Here is a 16473-nt window from a genome sequence, read left to right as displayed (position 1 = left end):
TGCAATCTCCGAAACTACAGAATTATCTTTGTTTCTAAGACAAACCATTCAACATCACAGTATTCCAGTCTATGCCCCAATCACTGATGTCAAAGAAGTTGAAGTTTATTGCTTCTATGAAGACCTACAAGACCTTTTGGAACCAGCAACCAAAATAATGTCCTTTTCATCATAGGGAATTAGAATGCAAAGTAGGAAGTCAAGACATACCTGGAGCAACAGGCAAATTTGGCCTTGGAGTACAAAATGAAGCAAGTCAAAGGCTAACAGAGTTTTGCCAAGAGAACACCCTGGTCACAGCAAATACCTTTTTCCAAAAACACAAAAGATGACTCTACCAATGGATGTCACCAGTTGGTCAATACAGAAATCAGATTGATTATGTTGCTTGTAGTTGAATTTGGAGCAGATAAATGCAGTCAGCAGAACAAGACCAAGACCTGGAGCTGACTGTGTTTATGATCATGAGCTCTTCATTGCAAAATGCAAGCTTACATTGAAGAAAATAGGGAAAACCACTAAGCCATTCAGATATGATCTAAATCAAATCCCTGTGATTATACAGTTGGGGGTGATGAATAAATTCAAAGGATTGGATCTGGTACAGAATGCCTAAAGAACTATGCATGCTGCTAAGTCACTTCAGTCATTTCCGACTCTGTGCAACCCCATAGACGGCAGCCGACCAGGCTCCCCCGTCCCTGGGATTCTCCAGGCAAGAACACTGGAGTGGGTTGCCATTGCCTTCTCCGGTGCATGAAAGTGAAAAGTGAAAGTGAAGTCACTCAGTCGTGTCCGACTCTTAGCGACCCCATGGACGGAAGCCTACCAGGCTCCTCCGAACATGGGATTTTCCAGGCAAGAGTACTGGAGTTGGGTGCCATGGCCTTCTCCAAAAGAACTATGCATGGAGGTTCATAATTTTGTATAGGAGGCAATAACCAAAACATTCTAAGGAAAAAAAATGCAAGAAAGCAAAGTGACTATTTGAGGAGACTTTAAAAATAGCTGAGAAAAGGAGAGAAGAAAGGCAAGGGAGAAAGTAAATGATATACCCAACTAAATTCAGAGTTCCAGAGATAGCAAAGAGAGATATGACAGCCTCCTTAAATGAATAATGCAAAGAAAAAGAGGAAAATAATAGAATGGGAAAGACTAGAGATCTCTTCAAGAAAATTGGAGATACCAAGGGAAACTTTCATTTAAGGATGAGCATGAAAGAGGACATAAATGGTAAGAACCTAGCAGAAACAGATAAATTAAGAAGAGGTGTCAAGGACACACAAATAACAGACATGAAATGTCCTATAACCTGGATGACAATGATGGTGTGGTATGGTAACTCACCTACTGCCAAACATCCTAGAGTGTAAAGTCAAGTGTGCCATAGGAAGCATAACTATGAACAAAGCTAGTGGAGGTGATGGAACTCCAGTTGAGCTTTTTAAAATCCTCAAAGTTGATGCTTATTTCTCATGCAGGGAAGGTTATACTCAAAATCCTTCAAGCTAGGCTTCATCAATATGTAAACTGAGAAACTCCAGATGTGCAAGCTAGATCTAGAAAGGCAGAGGAACCAGAGACCAAATTGCCAATATTTGTTGGATCATAGAGAAAGGTAGGGAATTCCAGAAAAAATATCTACTTTTGCTTGATTCAGTTCAGTTCACTTCAGTCCAGTCACTCAGTCATGTCTGACTCTTTGTAACCCCATGAATCACAGCACGCCAGGCCTCCCTGTCCATCACCAACTCCCAGAGTTCACTCAGACTCATGTCCATTGAGTGGGTGATGCCATACAGCCATCTCATCCTCTGTCATCCCCTTCTCCTCATGCCCTCAATCCCTCCCAGCATCAGGGTCTTTTCCAATGAGTCAATTCTTCGCATGAGGTGGCCAAAGTATTGGGGTTTCAGCTTTAGCATCATTCCTTCCAAAGAACACTCAGGACTGATCTCCTTTTGGATGGACTGGTTGGATCTCCTTGCAGTCCAAGGGACTCAAGAGTCTTCTCCAACACCACAGTTCAAAAGCATCAATTCTTCGGCACTCAGCCTTCTTCACAGTCCAACTCTCACATCCATACATGACCACAGGAAAAACCATAGCCTTCACTAGACAGACCTTTGTTGGCAAAGTAATATCTCTGCTTTTCAATATGCTATCTAGGTTGGTCATAACTTTTCTTCCAAGGAGTAAGCGTCTTTTAATTTCATGGCTGCAATCACCATCTGCAGTGATTTTGGAGCCCAGAAAATAAAGTCTGACACTATTTCCACTGTTTTCCCATCTATCTGCCATGAAGTGATGGGACCAGATGCTATGATCTTAGTTTATGAATGTTGAACTTTAAGCTAACTTTTTCACTCTCCTCTTTCACTTTCATCAAGAGGCTTTTCAGTTCCTCTTCACTTTCTGCCATAAGGGTGGTGTCATCTGCATATCAGAGGTTATTGATATTTCTCCTGGCAATCTTGATTCCAGCTTGTGCTTCTTCCAGCCCAGCGTTTCTCATGATGTACTCTGCATATAAGTTAAATAAGCAGGGTGACAATATACAGCCTTGACGTACGCCTTTTCCTATTTGGAACCAGTATGTTGTTCCATGTCTAGTTCTAATTTTTTGCTTCCTGACCTGCATATAGGTTTCTCAAGAGGCAGGTCAGGTGGTCTGATATTCCCATCTCTTTCAGAATTTTCCACAGTTTATTGTGATCTGCACAGTCAAAGGCTTTAGCATAGTCAATAAAGCTTCATTGACCTATGCTAAATCCTTTGACTGTATTTCAAAGCTCAACATTCAAAAAGTTGAGAATGAAAACACTGGCTTAAAACTCAACATTAAAAAAATTAAGATCATGGCATTTGGTTCCATCGTTTCATGGCAAATAGAAAGGGAAAACATGGAATCAGGGACAGATTTTATTTTCTTGGTTTCCAAAATCACTGTGGGACAGAACAGTGACTGCAACCATGAAATGAGAAGAAGCTTGCCCCTCTGAAGAAAAGCTATGCCAAACTTAGCAAATTAAAAAGCAAAGTCATTTCTTTGCTGACAAAGGTCCTTATAATAAAAGCTATGATTTTTCCAGCAGTCATGTATGAATGTGAGAACTAGCCCACATAACAGTCTGAGCACCAAAATATTGATGCTTTCAAATTGTGGTGCTGGAGAAAAGTCTTGAGAACCCTTTTGGCTCCTAAGAGATCTAACCAATCAATCCTAAAGGAAACCAACTCTGGTAATCTTTGGAAGGGCTGATGCTGAAGCTGAAACTCTAATACTTTGGCTACCTGAAGTGAATAGCCACCTCACTGGCAAAGGCCTTGATGGTGGGAAAGATCAGAGACAAAGGAGAAAGGAGCAGCAGAAGATGAAATGATTAAATAGCATCACTGACTCAATGGACATGAATTTGAGCAAACTTTGGGAGATACTGAAGGACAGGGGTGCCTGGCATGCTGTGGTCATTGGGTTTACAGAGAGTCAGACACGACCTCACAAATGAACAACAAGAAGAACACACACTTTTGGGAGAAAATCCAGACATTGAATTTGCTTTTATTTTCTACAGGGCAAAACTGAAGAGCTAATGGAGTTATTTATACTCTAAAATATTTAAAATAAAAAGACCAAGATTCAGTTGACCTAGAAAGTCTCAGCTCATAAACAGTTCTCCACAGCATCAGATATATTCTGTCAGCTCTTAATATGGATTTAAGATAAGCTATCAAGTATATGATTATTAAGTAGACTATGAATTCTGAGAAGCCAGCTTAGATTTTATATGAAAAAGTCCTGAACATATCGGGTATTAAGATATTTCATCCATACAGCTATTAAAAGCAAAAATTAGCTTTCTCTTCTTTGTTTCTTTCTTACTGTAAACTTATTTAGTGCATTTCCTGTGTAAAACATTGTGTGGGAACTGATTATGAAATTTCTTCCCTGTTAGAGTTTATGGTGTAATAAGTGATATTGAAAAATTTACAAGAAATTAAAACAATGTGATAGGTGCTATAAAAAATGCAATGCAGATTTTAGGCACTGTGGATAGACATTCAAGATAATATGTACTATATAATCTGAAAAATGAGTATGTGGTACACAAGTGATGATTATGTTCATTTTCGTTCTTTTGTTAGAAAGAAGATAATGTGCAGAGGGCTTTTAAAAACAAAGTTTCTAACTCAACAAGTTCTTTTAAAAAAAAAGACATAAAAACATGAGCCAATCTAGAAGACAAAGATGCCAGACTTTACAATTTATGATAGAAGTTTAAACATTTTCTTAAAAACAATGAAGTATCATTGATATTTTTAAGCAGGGGAGTTAACATGAAATTTTGTTGTTATTGAAGATAATTTCTTATGCAGTGTAAAATAGGATTGAAAGAGTGAGAAAGGACTTTCTATACTTATTTTAATAATAACAAAAAAAATTGGGAAAGAGATAAACATTTGTCTTTGGAAATGGACAGTGGAGAATAAAGAAAAATAATGATAAGAGTCATGCTTTGCAGGTATACTGGAAATGAGCCTGTGATACATTGGATGTAGGGTATGAAAGTGGGACAATTTAAGGGTGATGTCCTGACATGCAGGTTTATGGTCTGAGAAACACTGTAAATATAAAATAGTCATTTTGAATTATTCTTATGAACTGTAAACATACTTTGAAGATACAGAAATCTATTGAATATTAGAATTTTACATCAATTGCATTCATAAATTTCATCACAAATGTTCAATTACAGAAATAATGAAGCCCATAGACATGAGAGATATTTTTACTTAACCTCTAATAGAAACTGGCTATAAAATGAACATACACAAACACACACACAGGCAAACATATACCCACACAAACACAAAAAGTTCTCTCTAAAAGGACAATAGGGATTTACCTTATCAATTGCTGTGCTGAAACAACTTTGTCTTTCTCTCCAAATAAATTTCATAGTTGACAAAATTGTCGAGGTAAGAAAGCTTGCATTGGTAAATACAGTCAGAATTTTATTTTGCTTTGAATTCAATTCTGGAATTTTTTAGATTCTTCTCAAAATTAATAAATAGATTTATCCTTAATAATAAATTAAATAAAATTTACCTCTCTTCTTTTCCATGTGTGCTATGCTTACTTCTCAGTTGTGTCCTACAATTTACAATCCCATGGGACTGTGTCCATGGGGATTCTCCAGGCAAGAATACTGGTCATGCCTTCCTCCAGGAGATATTCCCAATCCAGGGATCAAACCCAGGTCTCCTGCTATTGCAGGTGGACTCTTTACCATTTGAGCCACAAAGGAAGCCAGTTTTTGGATTTTCTATATTGATCATGAATTGAGAACATAGGGAATTTTATTTATTCCTTCCTAATCAGCTTAGCTTTATTTATTTTTCTTACTGCATTAGTTGGGACTTCAGGTATGATAAAAAGTAACAGTGAGAAAAGACTTCCTTGCATTGTACTTGGTGTTAATGACTTGGAAGTTTTCAATATTAAGTAATAGTTAGCTGTATGATGTTGGTCAGTATTCTTTATCAAGTTGAAAAAATTCCCATCTCTTCTTAGTTTACTGAGAGTTTTTATAACAAGTGGAATTTGTGTTTTGTCAAATGCTTTTCTCTCTTTACTTATATGATCATATGATTGCTATTCCATAGAATCTTGATGCAATGGATTACATTAAATTATTTTTGAATATTAAACCAACCTCACATACCTGAGATAAATCCCACTTGTCATGGTGTATAATCCTTTGTACACATTATTTGATAAGTTTTATATTTTGTTGTGAATTTTTGCATCTAGATTTATGATAGATATTGGTCTGTAATTTTCTTATAATGTCTTAGTCTGGTTACGGTATTAGAGCAGTACTGATTTCATAGAATAAGTTAAAAAATAGTCCCTCTGCATTATTTTCTGAAGGATATTATAGAGAATGTGTATAATTACTTCTGTAATATTTGATAGAATGCACCAGTGAGGCTATCTGAGCCTGGTGTTTCATGTTTTGAATATTAATTGCTGATTCAATTTTTATTTTGCATATATCTCATCACATTATCTAGTTCTTCTGTGAAATTTGGAGAAGTGTGTCTTTCATGGAATCAGTCCATTGCATCTATGTTATCAAATTTGTAGACATAGAGTGGCACATAGTATTCCTTATTATTATTTAAAGTCTTTGTGAGTTATTGTGGTAGCCACTGATTTCTGACATTGGAATTTTTATGAGCTTTTTTTAGCTTTAGTTAATCTGGGAGAGTTATTGACTTTGTTGATCTTCTTGACTTGTTTGGTTTTCTCTGTATGTTTTCTATTTTCAATGCCATCAATATGTGTTTTAATTTTTGTTATTTCATTTTTTGTTGTTTTGCTTTTTTGGAATTTAATCTGCTCTTCTCTGTGTAGTTTCCTAAGGTAGCAGCTTAGATGATTAATTTGGGAATTCCAGGTCTTTTGTAGTTATGTATGAATTTTAGGAATATTTGCTTCAGTTCTGTGAAAAACATCATGATTATTTTGATAGAAATTGCATTAAATTTGTGGATTTCTTTGAGTAGTATGGATATTATAATAATATTAATTATTCCAATCAAAGAATAGAGAGTATCTTTCTATTTATTTTTACTTTCAATTTCCTTCACCATTGTTTTACAGTTTTCAGAGCATAGGTTTTCTAACTTCTTGGCTAAGTCAATTCTTATGTACTTCATTCTTGATGAAATTTTAAATGGGATTTTCTTTTTGGCTTTCTCTTCCTAATAAGTTATTATTTCTGTATAGAAAAGCAAGACATGCATACCAGGCTGGCAGGCTATGGTCCATGGAATCTCAGAGTCAGACACTACTAAAATGATTTGGCACGCATGTATTGCTTTTCTATACAGCAATAATAATAATTTATTGAATTATTATGGATTAAATAAATTATTAATTATTATTAATTCCTCAGGCCACAATACTGAAGTGAGTTGATCTGCTGTCCTCCAGGGGATCTTCCCTACCCAGGGGTCAAATTCTTGTTTCTTATTTCTCCTGCACTATTCTTTACCACTAGCATCACCTAGGAAACCCAGAAAAACAAGAGATATCTATATATTAATCTTGTATCTTACAACTTTAGTGAATTCATTTATTAGTTCTAATAACTTGTTGGTGGTTCAAAATTGAAAAAGGAGTACATCAAGGCTGTATATTGTCACCCTCCTTATTTATCTTCTATGCAGAGTACATCATGAAAAATGCCAGGATGGATGACTCACAAACTGGAATCAAGATTGCTGGGATAAATATCAACAACGTCAGGTATGCAGATGATACCATTTTAAAGACAGAAAGTGAAGAGAAACTAAAGAACCTCTTGATGAGGGTGAAAGAGATGAGTGAAAAAGCTGGCTTATAACTCAACTTTAAAGAAACAAAAAACATGGCATCTGGTCCCATCACTTCATAGCAAATAGATGAGGAAAAAGTGAGAACAGTGACACATTTGATTTTCTTGGGTTCCACTGCAGATGAAATTTAAAGACTCTTTGTCCTTGAAAGAAAAGCTTATGACAAATTCAGATAGTGTATTTTAAAAAAAAAATCACTTTGCCAACAAAGGTGTAGTAAAAGTTTTTTGTTTTTTGTTTTTTTTCCCCAGTAGCCACGTATGGATGTGAGAATTGGACCATAAAGAAGGCCACACTCTCAAGACTTGATGCTTTCAAACTGTGGTGCTGGAGAAGACTCTTGAGAGTCCCTTGGACAGCAAGGAGTTCAAACCAGTCAATCCTAAAGAAAATCAACCCTGAATGTTCATTGAAAGGACTGATGCTGAAGCTGAAGCTCCAATACTTTGGTCACCTGATATGAAGAGCTTACTCACTGAAAAGACCTTGATGCTGGGAAAGATTGAGGGCAAGAGGGGAAAGGGACAACAGAGCATGAGATAGTCAGTGGGTATCACTGACTCAATAGACATGAATTTGAGCAAACTTCAGAAGATAGTGAAGGACAGAGAAGCCTTGAGTGATGCAGTTCATGGGGTCACAGAAAGTTGGACATGACTTAGTGACTGAACAACTACAATAACAAGCATTTTGGTGAAGACTTTTGGGTTTTCTCTATATGGTATCATGGTTTTTGCAAACTATAACTGTTTTACTTCTTCACCTCCAAAGTGGATGCCTTTTCTTCTTTTTCTTCTCGAATGACTGTGATAAGATTTTCAATACTATATCAAATTGAAGTGGAGAGTGTGAGTATTCTTATCTTATTCCTGACTTTAAGGAAAGGCTTTCAACTTTTCAAAGTTCAGCGTGATGTTATCTGTGGGGTTTTTGTAAATGGACTTATGTTGAGATATTTTCACCTGTACCCATTGATTCAGTTTTATTATAAATAGATATTGAATTGTGTCAAATCCAAATCATAGAGGCATTTTCTGCATCTATGGAGATGGACATGTGATTTTTATCCTTCCTTTTGTTAATGTGGGTTATCACAGTAATTGATTTGTGAATATGGAACCACCCTATTATCCCTGGAATAAATCCCATTCAATTAAGTTATGTGATACTTTCAATATATTGTTGAAATTGGTTAGCTAGTATTTTGTTGAATATTTTTTCATCAATAGTCATTAAAAATAAGCATCTGTAATTAATATTATTATTATTTTACTCTCATTGTCTAATTTTTCTTTCAGGTTAAGGGGGCATAATAGATGAATTTAGGAATGCACCTTTCTCTTCAATTTTGGGGAATAATTTGAGGAAAATAAGTATTAGCTCTTCTTTATGTGTTTAGGAGAATTCCCCTAAGAAGTCATCTGACTCTGGAATTCTGTTTGCTGGGAGAGTTTGCATTAAGAATTTAATTATACTACTAGTGATTTGTCTGTTCAGATTGTCTGTTTCATCCCGATTCAGTCATGCCAGGTTTTGTAGAACTGTTGTCTAATTTGTTGGCATACAAATTTTTATAGTATTCTTATGTTTTCTACGTTTGTATCTTTATGATATAAGTTCTTATTCTCTCTCATTTTTTATTTTATTTGGGTCCTGTCTCTTATCTTCCTGATAAGGCTTGCTAAATTTTCATAAATTTGGTTTATCTTTTCCAAAATCAGCTCTTGGTTTCATTGATCCTTATCTTTCTCTCTCTTTTTGTATCTGTTTTATTCATTTCCTCTCCGATCTTTAAATTCCCAGATGGTAAAGTGGTAGAAAATCCACCTGCCAGTAGAGGAGATGCAAGAAATGCAAGTTCAATCCCTGGGTCAGAAAAATCCCCTGAAGTAGGAAATGGCAACCTGCTCCACTATTCTTGCCTATAAAATTCCATGGACAAAGAAGCCTGGAAGGTTACAGTCCATGGGGTCACAAAGAGTTAGACACAACTGAGTGTGCGCACATACAAACACACACACACACACACACACACACACACACAGGCAGCACACACTGACCTTTATTATTTACTTTCTTTTTCTGACTTTGTACTTTGTTCTTTTTTGTCTAATTTGTTTAGATGGTACATTAGGTTGTTTACTGAGATTTTTCTAATGTTAAAGACTTGTATCACTATAAGCTTAAACAGCTTTGGCTGTGTCACATAGATTTTGGAAAATTCTTTTCCCAGTTTCACTCATCCTGAGTTAACTTTCTTATCTCCTTTCTCTCATTTTTTTAGTAGTTGTTTATTTACCATCTGTTTATGCTTTTAACATTTTTATGTAATTGATTTTTAGTTTCATTCCACTGTGACCAAAAATATTGCTTCATTTCTTTCTATTCTCTTACATTTGTTGAGACTTGTTTTGTGGCCAAGAATGTAGTCTATCCTGGAGAAGATTCCATGTACATCAGAAACAAACAAAAAAAAGTATCGTTTTTTTTAAATGGGATGTCATATAAACATCTATTTTTTCAAGTGATTTATTGTGTCATTAAAGAAGGAATGATGCTAAAGCTGAAACTCCAGTACTTTGGGCACCTCATGCAAAGAGTTGACTCCTTGGAAAAGACTCTGATGCTGAGAGGGATTGGGGGCAGGAGGAGAAGGGGACAACAGAGGATGAGATGGCTGGATGGCATCACTGACTCGATGGACGTGAGTCTGAGTGAACTCCGGGAGTTGGTGAGGGACAGGGAGGCCTGGCGTGCTGCGATTCACGGCGTTGCAAAGAGTCGGACACGACTGAGTGACTGATCTGATCTGATCTGACTGTCATATTGATTTTTCTTTCTGGGTGATCTTTCCATTGATGTAACTAGGATGTTAAAAATTCCCTACTATTATTGCATTATTGTCAATTTCTCCCTTTATGCTTATTAATATTTGCTTTGTATATTTAGATGTACCTGTATTGGATGCATACATGTTATTGAGTATAATGTTCTCTTCTTGTATTGACCCTTTTGTCATTATGTAATACCCTTCTTTGTTTTTTGCTATACACTTGATTTTAAAATCTATATTTCACATTATGAGTATTGCTATCCTTGCTTTCTAGTCATTTCCATTTGCACAAACTCTTTTTTCCATCCTCTTCCTTTCTCTGTGTATGTCTTTATCTGTGATATGAGACTCTTATAAGCAGCATACAGATTGGCCTTTAACTATTGATGGGTATGTGCTTATTGTCATGTTATTACTTTGTTTTTTGTAGTTTTCTGTTCATTTCTTTTTGTTTCTTGCCTTGTGGTTTGTTGGCTTTCTTTAGAGGATGCTTGTGTCATTTTCTTTTTAGCTTTTGTCTCTTAGTTTTAGATTTCTGATTTGTGGTTACCATGAGGTTCACTTATGTTAACATATAATTAACTATATGTATTTGTTTTCAACTAATAGTCATTTAAACTTATACACAATGTAAAAAATCTAAAATTTTCATTTCCCTCCCATGCATTTCTTATTTTTGATGTCCATTTTACATAATCACTTAGCTGTTAATTTTACTTATAGTTGTTTTTCAAGTTTTGTTTTTTAATTTTTATTTAAAAATTAATTTTTTTTATTTAAGTTTATTTAAGTGGTTGATCTTCAACCCTTACTATATATTTTCCATTCCTACTGGAATTTTCCCTTTCCTATAGATATTGACTTCTTGTTTTAGCTCTTTCGTTTCCACTTAGAGAAGACCTTTTAACATTTCTTTTATGGTAGATTAAATATTGATGAACTCTTTTAGTTTTTGCTTGTTTGAGGAGTTCTTTATCTCCCTTTCAATTCTAAATGATACTCTTACTAAATAAAGTATTCTAGGTTTCAGGATTTTTCCCTTTCAGCATTTTGAATATATTATGCCACTTCCTCCTTCCCTGTAAACTTTCTTCAGAAAAATCAGGTGGTAGTCTAGTGTTAGTTCTTTTGTACATGACTGTTTTTCTCTTGCTGCATTTAGAATTATTTCTTTGTCTTTAAATTTGTCATTTTAATTATTATATGCCTTGGTGTGTGTCTCTTCGGTTTAATCTTGAGACCCTGAGGGTTGGGTCCAAGCTGGCTCTGTTCCTTTTAAGTATTTGATCTCCCCTCTCCAAGCATTAATATCCACGCTCTGGGGAGAAGCAGTACTTGGCCAAAAAGAGTCTTGTGATCTCAGCAGGCTGTGTACAGACAGAAATCCAGTCTTTGATACACTACCTGTGTGACCACCAGAAATAGCTGCTTCCCTGTATCTGAGTCTCCTTTGTCCCTAAGAGCTGATCATTTTTATCTGCCTCACCCACCCACTTATTGTGAAACCACATATTAAGGAAAGCCATGCTCATGTAGGCTCTAGGCATGCATGGGGGATGGGCTGTGGCAGTCAGAGCACTATCAGAAGTCAGGATTTCCAGTAATGAGGTACACATGCAAGCATCAGCTACAGCTGATGTTGCCATGCCCAGATGTGGTCTCAGATCAAAGTCATCTCTGAGTTCCATGGCTGAACTTTCACCCCTTCATGGCAGCTGTTGTTCTTCACAGTAGGGGACTATGAAGTCAAATAAACAGGGCTGGAATGTTTGCCTGGCCCATGCTGGGACATGCATGGAAACAGTTGTGGGAAATCTTAGACTGGAGTATCCCAATCTTCTCTCTGCCCTGACTTGGGGACAAGTCAGTGTTTGCATGCTCCTCAGAAGTGGAGTCCAGGCTTACCACAGCTCCCCTATTAATCCCAGTGACCTTCCAACCAGTCAAAAAGGCTCCCAGACTTGTGGTGCCCAATATGTGGTTCAAATTGCTTACCCCTCATGGCAGATCTCTGCCAATGTATTCTCCTTTTCCTCTGAGTATTCTCCCTTGGGCACTGGTCCGAACATGATTGACTTCTGTTCTTATCCAGTTTCATGTGGACCTTTCTTACAGATTTGGTTGTATATGAGTCTTGCTGCCAGTTTGCAGTCAGTTTTCAGTGAGAATTGCTCCTGAGAATTGCTCGCCTGCCAAGAAGCAATCATTCTCTAATTTTATGGTTTCAGTCAACATCAGCAGTGATTTTAGAGCTCAAGAAGAGGATATCTGTCACTGCTTCCAACTTTTCTCCTGCTATTTAACATGAAGTGATGGGACTGGATGCCATACGTTGAGATGTATGTCTGAAGTGATTGTGGGATAGGTGAGTTCCACATTTTTCTTTACCATCTTGACAGCCCCTTATTATTTGTTGTTGTTCAGTCACCAAATCACGTCCAGCTATTTGCAACTCTGTGGACGGCAACATGACAGGCTTCCCCATCTATCACCATCTCCTGGAGTTTGCCCAAGTTCATGTCTATTGAATAAGTGATTCCATCCAATCATTTCATCCTCTGTCACCCTCTTCTCCTTCTGCCTTCAATCTTTCCTAGCATCAGGGTCTTTTCCATTGAGTTGGCTCTTCACAACAGATGACCAAAGTACTGGAGCTTCAGCATCAGTGCTTCCAATGAGTATTGTATTTAGGGTTGATTTCCTTTAAGATTGACTGCTTTGATCACCTTGTGGTCCAAGGGACTCTCAAGAGTCTTCTTGAGCAACACAGTTTTAAAGCATCAATTCTTGGGTGTCCTGCTTTCTTTATGGTCCAGGTCTCACATCCATGGAGAGACCATAGCCTTAACTATGCTGACCTTTGTCAGAAAAGTAATGTCTTTGCTTTTTAACATGCCATCTAGGTTTGTCATAGCTCTCCTGCCAAGAAGCAATCATCCTCTAATTTTATGGTTTCAGTCAACATCAGCAGTGATTTTAGAGCTCAAGAAGAGGATATCTGTCACCACTTCCAACTTTTCTCCTGCTATTTAACATGAAGTTATGGGACTGGGTGCCATGATTTTAGTGTTTTGTTTGTTTGTTTTGTTTTTCAATATTGAGTTTTAAGGCAATTTTTTTTCACCCTCATCAAGAGGTTCTTTAGTTCTTCTTTGCTTTCTACCTATAAAGTGGTATCATTCACAAAGCTGAATTTCTTGATATTTCTCTTGGCAATCTTGATTCCAGCTTGTAACTCATCCAGCCTGGCATTTCTCATGGTGTGCTCTGTGTTTAAGTTAAATAAACAGGATGACAATAAACAGCTTTCTCAGACTCCTTTTCCAATCTTGAACCAGTCAGTTATTCCATACAATGTTCTAACTGTTGCTTCTTGACCCACAGGTTTCTCAGCAGACAGTTAGATAATCTGGTATTTCCATCTCTTTAAAAGTTTTGCACAGTTTGTTATGATTCACACAGTCAAAGGTTTTAGCATAGCCAATGAAACAGATATGGATTTTTTTCTTTCTTGAATTCCTTGGCTTTCTTTATATAGCAAATATTGGCAATTTGATCTCTGGTTCCTCTGCCCTTTCTAAACCCAGTTTGAACATCTGGAAGTTCTTGGTTCATGTAGTAGTGAAGCCTAGCTTGGAAGATTTTGAGCACAGCCTTACTAACATTGTATATGAGTGCAAATGTCCAGTAGTTTGCGTATTCTCTAGTACTGCCCTTCTTGTCAATTGAGATGAACACTGATCTTTTCCAGTCGTGTGGCCACTGCTGTTTTTCCAAATTTCCTGACATATTGAGTGCAGCACCTTAATAGCATCATCTTTTAGGATTTAAAATAGTTATCCTGGAATTTCATCACCTCCACTAGCTTTATTGACAACATCACTTCCTAAAGCCCACTTGACTTTACAGTCCAGAATGTCTGAATCTGGGTGAATGGTTATCCTTGTTATCCCTCTGTTATGGGAAACTCAATCAAATCTGTTGTATTTTAGTACAAATTTGTCTGCTTGACCTACTCCAAAAAAGGTTTTACATACATTTTAATCTTGCACCATTCATCCATTTCCCTCACAACTTTTTGTCTATCCCTATTTAATATTGCTAAGATAGTAAACTCCATATCCATAATCAGCTATAAAACCTTGCCAAAATTGTTCCACAAATTCTGGAGCCAACTTTTTCCCTTTGTCTCCTAGTAGGATGAAAAAAAAGTTATATATAGTTTTAAATTTTTTCCAGTTTTATTGAGATATAATTAACATGAAATATGTAAATTTTAGATTTATTACATGATTTAAACATGTATGATGAAATTATTTCTAAGCTGAATTTGTTAACATCTTATTTACCTCACATGATTATCACTTATGTTTTTATGGTCGGTCAGAATACTTAATAGGTACTCTGTTAGCCACTTTCTTTTTTTGTTAGCCACTTTCAAATATTTACTACAGAACATTTGAGATCTTCTCACTTAGCAACTTTTTAAGTGCATAATACATTTCAAATATAATAATATAAACACACATAATGTAATTTTAACTCTTACTGTGAGGTCCATTCATTCACCAGAACTTATTTACCTTATAGCTGACAGTTTGTATCCTTTCAGTGTAATCTTCCCATTTTCCAGATTCCCCAGTCCCAGGCTAACCCATTTCTAGTCTTGCTTTCTATGTATTTGGCTGTATTCAGATTCTACATTTAAGCAATATCATTCAGTAATTATCTTCCTCTGTCTGATTTATGTCATTTAGTATAATGCTTTCAAGGCCCACCCATATTGTTTCAAAACAAGATTTCCTTCTTTCCCATGGCTGAATAATATTCCATTGTGTATATGTGTGTATGTGTGTGTATATGTTTGTGTTTGTATGTATCTTATATCTTCTTTATCCATTCATCTGTAGATGGGCAATTAGGTTCTTTCCATATTTCCTGGCTAATGTAAACAATGTTGTATTGAACATGGGGTTCTAGAAATGTCTTTAATATCCTGATTTAATTTATTTTGCATATATATGCATAAATGAATAGAATAGTTGTTCCACTTTTGATTTTTTTTGAGAAGCTAAATTATATTTCACAGAGTAGTTACACAGATTTTCGATGAACAATGCACAGGGTTGCCTTTCATCCACATCTTTGCCAATGCTTGTAATCTCTTGTCTTTTTAACAATAGTCATATTAATAGGTGTGATTGCTGTCTCTTTATGATTTGATTTGTATTTCCCTAATATCTGATGAGGGCTTCCCTGGTGGCTCAGTGGTAAAGAATCCACCTGTCAATGCAGGAGATGTGGGTTGGATCCCTAGATCAGGAAGATCCCTTGGAGAAGGAAATGGCAATCCACTCCAGTATTCTTGCCTGGGAAATTACATGGACAGAGGAACCTGACAGGCTACAGTTCATGGGGCCACAAAAGAATCAGACATGCTTGAGTAACTAAACAACAACAAATAACTAATGAGCATTTTTTAGGTACTTGTTGGCCATTTGGATTCCTTCTTCTAAAAAAAACATGTGTATTCAGTTTCTCTGTCCATTTTTAAATTGCATTTTTTAAAATTAATTTTTATTAGAGGAGAGTTGATTTACAAAACTGTGTTAGTTTCTGCTGTACAGCAAAGTGAATCAGTTATAAAAATATATACATACACTATTTTTTAGATTCTATTCTAAAGAATCCTCCTGCCAAGCAGATTTGGCTTTGATCCCTGGGCTGGGGAGATCCCCTGGAGAAAGAAATGGCAATCCACTCCAGTGTTCCTACCTGGGAAATCCCATGGACAGAGGAACCTCGTGAGCTACAATTCATGGGGTTACAAAGAGTCTGGCACCAATTAGTATTCTAAACAACAAAAACAATGACCTTCCTATATAGATCATTACAGGAGAGTATTTCCAGTGCTATAGAGTAGGTACTTATCTGTTGTCTATCTTATGTCTAGCAGTATGTATATATTAATCCCATTCTCCCAATTTATCCCTCCCCCATTTCCCCTTGGTAACTGTAAGTTTATTTTCTACATCTGTGATTCTATTTCTGTTCTATAAATAGATTTGTCTGTGTCATTTCTTTTTAGATTACAAATAGAAGTGATATCAAACGATAGTTGTCATTCTCAATTACTTCACTCACTATGACTATCCCTGGATCAGTCCATGTTGCTACAAACAGGATATTTTCATTCTTTTTTATGACCGAATAATACTCCATTACATGTATGT

This window comes from Bos taurus, chromosome 12 (genome assembly GCF_002263795.3).
Source record: "Bos taurus isolate L1 Dominette 01449 registration number 42190680 breed Hereford chromosome 12, ARS-UCD2.0, whole genome shotgun sequence".
Lineage (NCBI taxonomy): Eukaryota > Metazoa > Chordata > Mammalia > Artiodactyla > Bovidae > Bos > Bos taurus.
Note: the sequence above shows the minus strand (reverse complement) of the source record.